We start from the raw sequence: 15,301 nt of genomic DNA, 5'->3' as shown, positions 1-15,301 counted from the left end.
CGTACTGTTTAACAGTGAAGGCAGGAGTAAAAGAGAAATATGTATTACCTAATGAAAACAAGAAAGATTAAGGGCTAGATTTACTAAGCTGCGGGTTTGAAAAAGTGGGGATGTTGCCTATAGCAACCAATCAGATTCTAGCTTTCATTTATTTAGTACTTTCTACAAAATGACAGCTAGAATCTGATTGGTTGCTATAGGACACATCCCCACTTTTTCAAACCCGCAGCTTAGTAAATCTAGCCTTAAGTGTTCATATAAACAAAAATGACACATTAGAGGCTCTTTAAAATTTGGACACAAGTCCTGTTGCTTTTGCAAAATATACAGATTTTTGTGCTGTGCAGATGCAGTGAAAAATCACATGTCCACATTTACATTTTTGTGTGTCTTTGACTTGAAACTCTGGAGAGACAGAACGGAGGCGAGCAGTGAAGGCCACGGGTAGGGCAGGGGCGGATCTAGGCAATTGCTCTACCCGGGGGCGATTTTAGTGGGGAGAGGCGATTTAGGCCCTGCCCCTTTCTGATTTCTAGGGCTGCCGGCGGCTGCACAGTATGTGAAGGTCCGCTCGGTAGTGACAGTGTGCTGCCCGGCTGCTCTGATTGTGTTTAAAACACAATCAGGGCAGCACACTGTCACTGCCGAACGGACCTGCACAGTGTACAGCTGTCTGCAGATTGCCCCGATCGCCCCCCCCCCCCCCCCCCCCCCGATCCGCCACTGGGGTAGGGCGAGTACAGTAAGGGTGTGTTCATGTAACTGCGACATAGTTAAATACGGACACATTGGCAGATACACCTCACAAAAAGTGTATCTCTTGCAATCGCTGGAGGGCTGGTGCAAAGAACCACAATGATGATGCCTATCAGCCGCTTCTCATTGCTTATTGACCCCTAAGATGAAAGTACTTAAATTGATTATATATTATATGAAACAGCAACTGATATTCACATTACTTAATTGCCATTTGGACTATTGTAGGGAATTAGATGGGTTTTTTTTATTTCGTTTTTATTTTGTACATTTTTTGTTTTTTCTATTTAATTACATTTTACATTGAAAATGTGACTTTCGCATTTATTAATAACTGTCAAGACCCTATTCTCTTTTGTGAATATGACACTTTGTTACATTATTATATGGAGTATAAATAGGATTATGCAACTTTAGATTTACTACTAACACAGTCACGCCTCATCTCTGTGCTATCTCTACACTATTGTGGGACACAAAGCCGTAACTAGGGTGGTGCCGTCGCCCAGGGCGCAAGCCCAAGGGGACGCAGCAGCCGCCCGCTACCTAGCCCTAGACCCGCTTTAAATCGCGGAGGATCACGGGAGATGTAGTTCCCGCTGCAGCACGTTGTCCGAGTGTTGTGTTGAATACACAGAACTTTATTGTTTCCGCACAGCGAGATGGCAGGGTCGGAGTTGAGCTTGAGAGAGTTGATGAATGTACTGCAGACATGTAACAGAGGGTAGACGGGGTCCTGAGAGACAGAGGACAGCGCTGCGGCAACAGGAGCGAGCGTGACTCAGCGCAAACAGAGAGAGGAGTATCGGGAGTATCGGGTCGGGGGGAGTGGGGGACGGACATAGTGCCAGCTGCTGACTATGGAATGTGACAGGATTACGGCGAATACCAGGGGTGGCTGTACCGCACACAGGCCACTGCCAGGTCTCTTACGCGATTATAATGTAAGCTAACAGTGCAGGAAGAGACTAGTACATCAGAAAGACCCAGAAATACTGGAAATATCATGGAGGTGTTATAAAATTATATAAATGTAACAAACTTACTTGTCTGCATTTGTCACCAGGTAAACTTCATATATATATTATATTAAAATCACCTCTGGGGTTCTTGACCTGTGTACCTCTTGTCCTTTATATGGTAACAGAGCTCCTCAATAACCAATGATGGAGTACATTATACCATATATAGCAGGGGTAGGGAACCTGTGGCTCTCCAGGTGTTGTGAAACTACAAATCCCAGCATGCCTTGCCACCTATCTGCTGGTTATCTACTGGCAAAGCATACTGGGACTTGTAGTTTCACAACACCTGGAGAGCCGCAGGTTGCCTACCCCTGATATATAGGTTACAGTACAGAGTACATTATACCGTATATAATTTACAGTACAGTGTACATTATACCATATATAATTTACAGTACGGAGTACATTATACCAGAGCCGTAACTAGGGTGGTGCGGGCGGTGCCGTTGCCCAGGGCGTAAGCCCAAGGGGGCGCAGCAGCCGCCCGCTACCTAGCCCTATCTTCTGCCTTTTACCTCCGCAGTGGAACGCATGTGCGTTCTGCCAACAGGAAGTTCGGCATTTGGAACGCAAGTTCCAAATTACAGAATTCTTTCAGTAAAGTGCTAGCCACACCCCCACATTAGGTTGGCCACACCCACTTGTCAAATGCCACTCCCACTTAGATGGGCGGCGCCGGTGCCCTGTCTCGCCCAGGGCACTAAAATGTCTAGTTACGGCACTGGTGGGACATAAATTTGCACACTTGAACACCTGACATATGCTTAGCGCAATTGCTACTATTCTAGAGCTGGAATCATTTTGACATTCCAACTGAACGTATGCATGTTTTTTCATGCGCACAACTTTTATTACATACTTTCGGAGCACAAATGCTTCCACCTCTAAAAGAGCTCCATTAGTGTGCTCCATTAGTATCTACCAGTCAGTACAAGTAATACAACCGATGTGGGTTCACTAATGAGAGGAGAATGAGGGATTGGTGTTGTTCACTATAGATTGCACAATAAAGGACTTGTGTTGGAAAAAGAAATCATAGAATAAAAACACTAGTTATAGATAAGTGAGAAATAACTTTAGATTTCATTGATGATAAACGTGTGTTCTGCAGTGAGAAGCAATTATTACTAAGAACATGATTACAGATTAATGTTCACCAGTGAGAACACTACCAGAATTAGTGAACTGTTTATTATTGAATGGGCTGTGCACTACAAGACACACTGCTTTAAAGTTGTCAAATAGAGTATTGTGCACCAGAAGTGACATGTAGTTGTATTATACAGTGGATTATGTAAAGAAGAGTTTTGTGACATATAATTGTTGTGCAGTGTGCAATAGGGCAGATCAGTAATATGTAGTGTTACACATACGATTCTCCACTAGGAGATATTAGTGATGTGTAGTTCCGCTTCACAGAGGACTCAGAGAGAATAGTGAGAAATGGTGTTAATCTGACCACACATGCTGCAGTATAACTGGCTTATCAAGCAATTAGCATGATATAGAAGATAGATATAGAAGCATGCGATTCACCAAAAAACAACTTGATGTTTAATAATAATTCAATCTAAATTGTATGGAAACATTATCAGTCATGTTTTGAGCAAATGTGCAGGCCCTAGTGTTAGCCAGACATGATCCAGCCTCTCGACCCATATGCTATATGGCCAGATATTGGCCAGGTTGGCCATCTACATATATTGCCAAACTGGGTAATAATCCTATCACTCAGCCCTTGGGCCGAACACTAGGATCAGTCTATACATATTTACCTATTATTTTCCTACTTTTTCTACCGTGCTTTTGAGAGATGTAGAAGTGAGGTAGGGAAAGAAAATGTAGATGGGTCTTCATTCGAGCCGGTTAATCCCATTAATAAGCCGCACCCATCTCTGTAAATCACATAATCACATCACTGCCACTTGGTGCTTACTGATGTGGGTTCACCTTGCAGCAGCTAAGTGCTCAACAGGAGATTTGGCTGCTCCAACGGGAGACCCTAATTCAGGAGTCTCACAGATATTTCAGGCAAATACGGGCCTGAATAACACTAGTTTTATAGAAAGGATCATTCTCTAGAAGAAACTAGTGATGTGCCATTCTGTTACATAGATCATTGCTCACTTAGAAAATAATTAATATAGTTACACAGAAGATTCTTAATTATGGGAAATTTATTAGGTATAGTTGTGTTACACAGTGGGTTGTGCACCAGTAGTGGTCAATGATGCATAGTTGTGCATAATACATGTTTGTGCATTAGGATAGATTGGTGATACATGGCTATTTTATACAGGATAAATAGCTGATGCTATTTCATGGAGAGTGTTTGCAATCTCAGCTTGAATACAATAAGGGAAAAGTTATACCCTGCACAGTGTAGTAATAAAGAATATGCAGATTTCTGTTACTTTAAAACGGCATCCGAGGAAGGGGTGTGAGCAGGACGATTGTTCACAAGAGGCAGTCTTCTAATTGCAGTTTGCGATTGGTTCTCCCATTCACCCCTCCCACACCTTCCTTCTGCCCGCCATGTTTTCGAAAGGAGATGTCAGAGGAATGGAGATGCCCCAGGAAAAATGGCTGCATGTTAAACATTTTAGTAGATTCTAGTGCAGCTTTTAGGAAATGAACATTTGGAGGAGGCAAAAATATATTTACTGACAATTTATGCATAGTGTTAGTGTCTTCATCTCTTGTAACCACAGCAACCTTAACCTTACTGAAATTAACCCTCTGACTACCTGACAGACATTTAGTACTCAGTGCTCAAACACAAAGCTAGGTGATTTGTGATTGTGTCAGCACGTTGATTCTTAGCTTTTTCTATGAGCTATGTCCTACCTCCAAACTCCCAACCTCCCAATTTGAGAGGACTGGCAGTTATGTCCATCTCATTAAGTTGAGCCTCCTGTTTGAATAGCAAGTGATGAGACATTTGCACACTAGTACACTTGCCCAATGTGTACTCCAATGGCCTGCACTGCCACCAGATCTCAAACTAATGGAGTATTGTTGAGATGTGGTGGAACGGGAGACTTACAGTATGAATGTGTAGCCGACAAATCTGCAGCAACTGCATGATGCTACCATGTCAACATGGACCACAATCTCTAAGGAATGTCTTCAGCAACTAGTTGAATCCATGCCATGAAGAATTCAGGATATTCTGGCGTCAAAGGGGAGTCGTATCCAGTACTTGAATGGAGTATGTAATAAAGTGGCCACTGATAGATATATATATATATATATATATATATATGTTAACCCGTGCATGATACTCATGCATTCTAGTCAAATCAAGCTACTTAAGGTGTTAAAAAGGTTCTTGTCATGCATTTGGGCCATAGCCCAGGCCTCAACCACCAACCACTCCCCACTGTCACCCCCGGCAACCACCAACCACTCCCAACTGTCACTTCTCCTTCAAGAAATATATATATATTTTTTAAAAAATCTTTATAAACACTTTTAACAATTAACAAATTAAATTAACAAATTAAAAACATCTTAGTATACCAAATTTCAGCCCTTTCTGAATTTTTTTTTCCACACACACTAAGAATTTAGTAGGTCAGTGTATAACTCCGCCCAGCAGGTGGCGCTGCAGCTTGGTTTTAATTTTTCCACACACAGACAGACTAACACACACCACTAAGCATTTATATTATAGATATATATATATATATTATGCACATAAAATGCATGAAAAAGTCACACTATTATTAAAAATGAAAGCAGGTAGCACTACACATTGCATGCGATTTTAACATAGTAAGTACCTGCAGTCAAGTTGTCAGTGTCGCACTCCTGCCTGTGTGTCTTAAACTTAGATTCTTGGCGTGTGGGGGTTGCGTGTGGATGGGGGCATCTTCTCAATCCAGCCCTCAGAAACCTTACATTCCAATTAGAAGAAGGCATAGGTGAAACAAGAGGAACAAGTGTGGTTCAGGGTGGAGATTGGGACAGTTGTGAAGGTTCTTAGTGTGGGTAGTATAGGTGGGAGTAGGGTAAGCTCTAATTTCAGAAAGTGAGTCAAGATTTGATGACTGTGGGAGAGTCTGATGGGGCATGGTAGGGAATTCCATAAGTTAATAGCAGGGGAGACGTCTTGTAAGTGTGAGTGAGAGGTGGTTACCGGAGATGTGGTGTGGCACAGATCTAAGAGGACGAGTGGGAAAGTATTTTGGCTTGAGATTTGAGATGGGTGAAATTGTTGAGGGCTTCGAAAATAAAGATGAATAATGTGATTTGTTTTCTGGAGGACACAGTAAGTCAGTGTAGGGATTTGCAAATTGAGGCAACAAATGTGGAGAGGTGAGAGAGGAAGATTAGTCTTGCTGAAGTATTTAAGATGTATTGAAGCAGGGATGGAGGGGTGAGAGTAATGCCAGATAAGAAGAGGTTGCTGTAGTGAAGACGGGAGATGAGAGAGTGAAGAAGAGTTTTGGTAACATCTTGGGTAAGAAAGTATCTTGGCGTATTTTGGCAATATTTCTAACGTGGAGAAATAAAGCAGAGGGTGGAGTCAAGTGTGACACTAAGGCAGTGGGCTTGGGAGGCTGACGAAATTGTGGTGTTATTGACGGTGAGGGAGCGTTGAGGAGAAAATATAAAATGCAAATTGATAGCACTGGGTTTTATTGTTAATGCTGTTACCATGGTTAAAATGGTGCTGGGATCATTGGTGCTATTACAACTGTTTGTGGAGATTATTCTTTCTTACGAGGGAGTTCAAGCCGCCAATGCCACCTGAGCTTCTCTATTGCTGCCAACCATTTTTCCTCCAACTTTTTTTTTTCAGTTGCAGTCACCTCTACCCTCCAACCTACAAAAGGTGTCACAGTATCAGAAGTAAGTGTGGGTGAGAACTTGGGTTCCAGTGATCATTGATCAGTGTTGTTTAACATAAAGACTTAGGATGACACATGCCACACAAAAACAAAAGTGTTGGAGGGCTGACTTTAGAGTTATGTAAGTGATTTTTTGGCAACATGGAGGTAATCTATTCCTCAAAGGAGGTAGGGAACATTGTAGAGTCAGAAACACGGCAATTACTGGGGACGAAAGGAGTATAGGAGTCATTATTTCAGGTAACTTGAAGGTTGCCAGACAATGAGCAAAGCAAAGGGGAATTCAAAGTGGATGTTAGGTTGTATAGGAAGAGGAATTCATACCATAAAGAAAGAGGTGGTGATGCCATTTTATAGGTGAGAGCATAACCTAGATCACTATGTACAGTTGTGGGGCCATATGTTTAGCAGAACATACATCAATTAGAGATTGTGCAAAGAAGGTCTGATAAAACGGTGCATGGACTAATATGATACAGGAAAAAAGCGTTCAGAGGAAGTGAAGTATCAGAAGAAGAGGACATGCATTAAAACTGGCTATAAAATTAGAATTACTTTACTAAAAAAGTAGCAGGTGAAATAGCTTTCCAACATAGGTGGTAGATGAAAATGAGGTAGAGGAATTTACATATGTATGGAACAGGCATAAGGTTATCCTAAATGTGATAAACAACTAAGGATGAAATAGCATCTCAGGTTTTTAGGAATACAATTTTGCAGACTAGATGGGCTGTGTGGCTCTTATTTGCTGTCAAATTCTGTTTCTACAGTGAGTGCAGGAATGAGTGCAGTGTGCCACATCTCCTGAATAGCAACAATCAGTGATAGAAATGGCTGTTAGCTGTTCGGGAGAAAGTTGTGTAGTGCAAGATAATCTATCACAAGTCACCTGATGAATGTGAGGTAACCGGTGGCACATAAGAACTGGCTTACACAAGTCTTTGTATCTGCCACAACATCTCCCCTAATGATGCCACATTTTGCCTCATATAAGATGCATCTGTACTCTTGTTCTCCGTTACTACACTCCTCACATAGCTACTACAATAGGAAGCTCATATCACGATTCCTAGCATGAACTTCAAAGAGATTGATAATGTAAAAATAAAGTGTCTTTATTAGGCAGAGATTCAAAGGTAGATAATGGTGCAGTAAATGATAAACGGCAACACAGTTCAAGGCAGCAGATACAAAGAGCAGGACTGGCAATAAAGCTGAATAACTCAGGAAGTCACAAATGGTAAAACAGTGTATAGAGGCAGTATATAGAAACCAATTGCCAGACCTAGCTCAGAGGCTGGAGATGTAGAGAAGGCTGAAGACTCAGGTTATACCATAGTGTCAGGATACCTACTAGACTCAGGAGGCACAAGGTACTGGATGTATTACAGATGGCAGGATACCTGGTTTACTCAGGAGGCACGAGCTACTGGATGAACCATGGTAGACAGGACACAAGGTTTTGCCAGGAAGCACAAGACACTGAATCAATCTGTGGGTGTCAGAATAGAGGAGAGTCGAACAAGCCAAAGAGTCAAAACCATGAGAGCCATGAAGGTATCAGGGAATAGCACCTCTGGTGGTAGAGCAGGCCAGGTTCACATAATATCATAGTCCAACCATAGCTCTTAGCAATGGAAGATGCTGCAGTGCAGCCAAGGGCATAGCCTGAGAGCACACAGTAATACACATAACACTGCACTATATGCTATACTCATGGCATGTATTATGTGCTAGAAGAGTTTGGCCAGATGTCACTTAATTTTATTGCATCCGTTAAGCTTATTGTGCAGGAGGAGAAGTGTAAATACAATTTTTCTGATTTAAATTGAGATGACCTGCCACCCAGTTTCTTAACCAACTTGCATTGCACTACAAATTTTTTACATTAGTGGCCACTCCACTCAACCTTTGCTAAGCACCCTTGTGTTCAGGACCTTTGGCTTTGTGTGCCACACAGAGGAGAGATACAGAGAGGGCAGTGCCAACTATATGCTGGTATCCCAACTCAGTGTTCCTGCAGTACCAGATGGATTTCACAGTGCAACAAGACGCAATGATGATGATGGGGATCAGCAGCACTATATAGCCACTTCTGATTGGCTGACTAATAAATTCTCTGATCTGATAAATGTTTCCCAGCCACCCTGTCTATCTTAAGTATGGAATTTGGCTGTGGGCATCATTCCACTTACATATATTCTTATTTTCCCCCAAAAAGACAGCATAAAAGTTATTAATAATGGTTACAAATCATCTTATCATTTGCAAGGTAGAATGAAAAATATGTGGCTTTCAAATAGCTGTTAATAGATGCAAGTCGTATTTATATTAAACAATTTCCTCAAACAGTATATTCAAGCCTGGTTCCCATGTTCCATTCCAGAGGTAAATGTATTAAGCTCCGATTTTTGCAAGTCGCCACTTTTCGCCACTATTGCTGCTTTAAATTTTCACGTCAAACTCGCCGAATAGCGGCGGCTTGCAAAAATCGGAAGTTAATACATTTACCCCCAGATGTATTCTCTGAATTGGAAATCACTTTTATAAAAAAAAAAATGCATTATGTGAGTAGGCCAATATTCATTAATATACAGAATTGTGGACAAATTAAAATGTTAGCTATTTTCACTTTCCTAAAAGATTATTTTAGAACGTGTGAGTGGAGTGGAGAGCTGCCAAGGGTTGTATGAAACTCATATATTTAAAGTCTAACTATTTTCAAAATAAATACATCAGGCATTTATATTTTTCAGTGAAATATTCTTAATTAGAATTGTAAAATGATTAATAAAATGAAGAATTAGTTGTATGATCACTTCTGTCAAATCTCAGGTTATGATCAGTGAAGCCAACCTGTGTCAATTCTCACCCCTCATTTTCACCAATATCTACAACATGGTGGAATATAAAAATATATAGGTATTTTTAAATAAAAAAATTACATTGGCCCTGGATTTGAAAATTTTAGTCAGCAAAATGTTGCTTTACTAACTAAATAAATGTATATTATTATCTTATATTTACAAGGTGCCACAAAGGGTCTAGAGCGTCATACAGAGAGCATACACTAAAACAGTACATAGTATTACAGTACAACACAATGTAGACAAAAAAAGTACAATACAATACAAGAACATACTATATATAACAAAGAGTTACTGAATCAGCACCAATGAGGTGCTTGTCTGGGTACAGCCTCAACTTATACCTAGAGGAAAGGATCATAAGAGGTGGGGAAATAACAGAGTGCAAATCAGTACAAAATGAGCCTGTATCAAAGAGGATGGGTGCAGCAACCAGGTGCAGAGATGCTGATAGTGGAAAGGACAGACGACGCAGGTGTGCTGGTGGAAATGAGAGGAGGATGCGAGAGAAGAGATCTCTGCTTATGAGACCTTTCAATCTAGAAGGGTGGCAGACATATGAGGCTGGCACAGAATACTGAGCTAGTGTGAAGGAAGCCTTACGGGTGGGTTAGGAGTAGAGCTGGTTGGCTTTGATAAAGAAATAGGTTTGGAGAGTCTACTTGAAGCCTGGGAAAGAGGTACAGAGCCTCATAGGGCAAGGGAGTAAATTCCACAAGTTGGAAACATGATGACAGAAGTCTTGAAGGAAGAGCAGAGGCAGTTACTTGTGGATAGGAGAGTGTGGGAGGGTACGTGAAGAAAGATGATTGGTTGAGGGCTTTATAGGTAATGAGGGATAAAACTTGCGGGACAGAGGAAACTGTAATATTAACTGTAATTAATTTGTTTCGCAATCTTTCTTTATTGAGGTGATAACAAGTAAATGTAATCAGTACATCAAAACATTCAGAGACAAAAAGGTTTAGAAATCAACCTCACAATTATTATCCTATCCTATTTTTTGAAAGAATAAGAGTAAAGGAGCCAACGAAAGAGAGGACAGAGCAGGAAGGAAGAGAAGAGAAGAGGGGATAGAAGGATGAGGGCTTCAGGGCTGTAATATTTCAATGAATAGACAGTTGAGGGGACTCGGAAGTTTGGGAATACGATGAGATTAGTTTTTTGGTTTTTTTTAACAAATAAAACTTTTATTGAAATTTTAGGGATGACAACAAAATAAGGAAAATACATAATAGGGGAAGTAAGGGGAGGGAAGACATTGGGGGGAGGTAAATTATACCTCAAAAGCTGCTAGTGCTGCGTTGTTTTTACAAAGAGAAGGAAACCTGTGATGGGGCTAGATGCTCGGAATAATAAGTACTCTAATCAAGCCATTTAATAAAAGGGGAAGAAGCTGACGAGGAATATGGGAGGCCTAGTGTCTCCATAACATAGCTCCTCTAGGTTTTAGCTAAAACAATTAAAAGAGGCAGGGAAGGGGAGACTTCCAGGAATGTGCAATAGCTGCTCTAGTAGCAATAAGGATGTGGCCAGATATATATCTCTTATGATTTTGGAGAGAAGGAGTCTATAAGTGCAGTAGAGAGATTTCTGACGATGGGGCTAATGCTACAGAACTCACTGCATTAATCAGTTTGAAAACTTACGTCCAAGCTCCCTACCTCACCATAGTTCCTCCAGCAAAAGTTTGACACATTGGGCATAAATCTATGCAGTTTCTCAGGAGTCAAGTAAATTTTGTGCAACATCTTGAGAAACATTTCAGAGTGATTAATGCATTTTGACATCTTATACACATTTAGAAATATACTTTCCCAATCCTCATCAGTAATAGACATTTGTAGGTCCACTTCCCATAAAGACTGAACCTCCTCACTGGAACAGAGGAGTGGTAGGTACAAGGAAGAGATGCCACCAGCTCGGTTGGATGACGATAACCTCATAGTTATGTTGGGGGGTGGGGAAGCAGGGACATCATGGTGTCTGAAACCAGTGCCTGACCTGTAAGTACTTATAAAAATCCCTTGAGGGAATCTTAACGTGATCTTGCAAGTATGCAAAGGAAAAGAGGGAGGTGTCCTCTAAGATGAGGCGTAGATTAACAATACTCAACTCTTGCCATGACTCCAAACTCAAGTTGGGGATTCATTTAGAAAGGCTTGACATTGACAGGTTAGAGGAGGGGAGAACAAAATCAAGGATAACTTTACCAGTGTGTCCCATGCCTTAAGAGTCACGGATGCTTGTCAGAGTAGAGGTCTCTAAAAGCCTTGTTTTAGCATTTAGGTCTGTCAGAGGCATCAGACGGGAAGTGTGTTTCTCAATGGAGACCCAGGGCTTGGGTGGTGTGGAGGGTGGGGTACGGAATAATGATGCTGATTATTCCGACAACACTTACCCCGACGTCTTCACACCGAAGGGCTTTTTCCCGACGAGGCTCTAGGAAGACTGATGTGCCAACCAACTGGAAGCAACCGCGATGAATGAAGAAGCCGGCGCGACTTGATGACGTCAGTGAGATCCGCGACACTATTATCTGTGCTGTTAAGGAGGTAATGTAAGTATGTGGTCATGGACAATGTACAACACTTTGTAAAGTATTGTCCATGCCCGCATACTTACATTACCCCCTTAACAGCACCAATGACAGCGTCGCAAATCTCAGTGATGTAATCAAGTCTTCAAGCTTCCTCATACATCGCGGTTGCTTCCAGTTGGTTGGCACATGAGTTGTCCTGGAGCCTCATCGGGAAGGAGCCCTTCGGTGTGAAGACATCGGGGTAAGTGTTGTCGGGGTAGTCAGCATAGATATGCAAACACCGGGTATGGGGGCCAACCAATCTCTGAGCTGGTCTAAGAAGCATGCCAATTGATTGAACTCCAGGTTGGGAAAGGCCATGCCTCCTTTTAGTTTAGATCTCATAATTTTAACATGAGTTCAGTTTTAACCATATTGAGTTTAAGGAAGGGCTGTGATATCCAAGAGGAAATATCAGAAACACAGCTGAATACAGGAGAGGGAGAGAGGTCAGGGGAAGAGAGGTAGATCTGAGTGTCATCAGTACATAGGTGGTATTGGAGACCAAATGAATTGATGAGATCACAAAGGTATGAAGTGTACAGGGGGAGTGATAGGAGAGGAATGTGTTGAAGTGCTTGTAGACTATACGCTGAAAGTGGTTGGAAGTAAAGTAAGGGAGACCAGTAGGATGTAATTAGGGAGTCCAGGTCAAGTATAGATTTTTAAAAATGAGTGAGATGAAGGCATGCTTGACCAGTGAGGAGCAGGTGTCTGATGAGAGGGACAGTTCGAAGATGTGGGCAAGATGGGAGGAGGCATTGGGAGAGAAGGAGTGGAGGAGATGCAAGGTAATAGGGACAATTGGGTAGGTGACGGCGGAGAGGACAGTAGAAAGGCCCTGACTTCATCCGCAGAGACTGTATGTGACCATTGTACATTCTACTAAGCAAAGAATTGTGCAGTTTACCCTCTCTGCTTGTCAATTCTCAGTTCCGGGACAAGAATAGGATTTTCACTAAAAATTCTTATCAATAATTATCTTACTATTATAAATGCTCCACATTGAATATAAAGACATATTTCATATATATGTAAATCTTGCTCTGGAAAAGTCTAATGCTAAGCTAGTTGCTTTATTGCAAGCAATTATTCGCTAAACACCAATAGACTCTTCTTTGTTATGATGATAATCACTGTAGCAAGAAATTTTCCTGCAAGGAAGTGCTGTGTTGACCTTTGCAGATAAGCATGCTGAGATGTTGGAAGCATTCTCAGGAAGTGACATCAAGAAAAATTAAAAGTTTTTTTTGTTGGACAGCCAATTGCTTGCAAGCAATCATCTAGAATCATCCAGTGCTTTGTATGCAATTAATCTTATGAGATTAATCTAAGAGACTAAGGGCTAGATTTACTAAATGGCGGGTTTGAAAAAGTGGAGATGTTGCCTTTGGCAACCAATCAGATTCTAGCTTTCATTTATTTAGTGCATTCTACAAAATGACAGCTAGAATCTGATTGGTTGCCATAGGCAACATCTCCACTTTTTCAAACCCGCAGTTTAGTAAATATACTCCTAAAAATCTCCTGCGTAATCAAGTTTTAAAACGTATAAAGTCATGCAGCAACAATCAATGAAAAGATTATTCTCAAAGCTATAAAAATCAGAACAGCTGTTTCATATTTAAGCAATAATTATGGTCGAGAACAGGGGTGAACAAATATTTTAGATCTGAGGGCCATATTAAGAGATAATACTCATTTGAAGTGGTTGCAATAGAACTTAACTTAAACATGTAAACTACATAGAATCTACTACAGGAAACAATGAATCTATTTGCAGTTATGCCATTCCTCTCCACATTGTCATAAATTCCCCACAGAAACAAAAGTGTTTGCACTGCTATAAAGTGCGAGTGCATCAACAGACGGGGACTGAACATCCCATGTAGTAGTAGTGGTCACATCACATAGGCAACAAGTCATGACCTTCCCTGAAATACATCTGTGGTAATATATTATTCCCCAACACAACCTTTGTAGTAACACATCCCCTCAGCCCTCTAGTAGCACATTGCTCTCCCCAACCCTGCCGGGAAATACATCCTCCTTGTCACCTCTGTAGTAATACATTCCTCCTCATCACCTCTTTAACAATACTTTCCTCCTTGTCAATTCGCTAGTAACACATTCCTCCTCATCACCTCTGTAGTAATACATTCCTCCTCATCACCTCTGTAGTAATACATTCCTCCTCATCACCTCTGTAGTAATACATTCCTCCTCATCACCTCTGTAGTAATACATTCCTCCTCATCACCTCTGTAGTAATACATTCCTCCTCATCACCTCTGTAGTAATACATTCCTCCTCATCACCTCTGTAGTAATACATTCCTCCTCATCACCTCTGTAGTAACACATCCTCCCCATCACCTCTGTATTAACAAATCAGTCATCACCTTTTTAGTAACACATCCCCGATCAACTCTGTAGTAACACATCACTCCCATCAACTCTGTAGTAACACATCCCCCATCACCACTGTAGTAACAAATCCTCACCATCACCTCTGCAGTAACACATCTTTCCCATCACCTCCGTAGTAACACATCCCCCATCACCCCTGTAGTAACACATTTTCCCCATCACCTCCGTAGTAACACATCCCCCATCACCTCTGTAGTAACACATCTTTCCATCACCTCTATAGTAACACATCCTCCCCATCAACTCTGTAGTAAAACATCCTCCCCATCACCTCTGTAGTAAAACATACTCCCATGAACTCTGTACTAACACATCCTCTCATTACCTCTGTAGTAACACATACACCCCATCACCTCTATAGTAACACATCCTCCCCATCACCCCTGTAGTAACACATCTTCCCCATCACCTCCGTAGTAACACATCCCCCATCACCTCTGTAGTAACACATCTTTCCATCACCTCTATAGTAACACATCCTCCCCATCAACTCTGTAGTAAAACATCCTCCCCATCACCTCTGTAGTAAAACATCCTCCCATGAACTCTGTACTAACACATCCTCTCATTACCTCTGTAGTAACACATACACCCCATCACCTCTATAGTAACACATCCTCCCCATCACCTCTGTAGTAATACATCCTCCCATCACCTCTGTAGTAATACATCCTCCCCATCACCTCTGTAGTAATACATCCCCCCATCACCTCTGTAGTAACACATGTGCCCAACACCTCTGTAATAACACATCTTCCCATCACTTCTGTAGCAACACATCCTCCCC

Source organism: Mixophyes fleayi, chromosome 6 (assembly GCF_038048845.1).
Source record: "Mixophyes fleayi isolate aMixFle1 chromosome 6, aMixFle1.hap1, whole genome shotgun sequence".
Lineage (NCBI taxonomy): Eukaryota > Metazoa > Chordata > Amphibia > Anura > Limnodynastidae > Mixophyes > Mixophyes fleayi.
The sequence above is the reverse complement of the archived record's forward strand: the minus strand, read 5'-3'. Positions refer to the sequence as shown.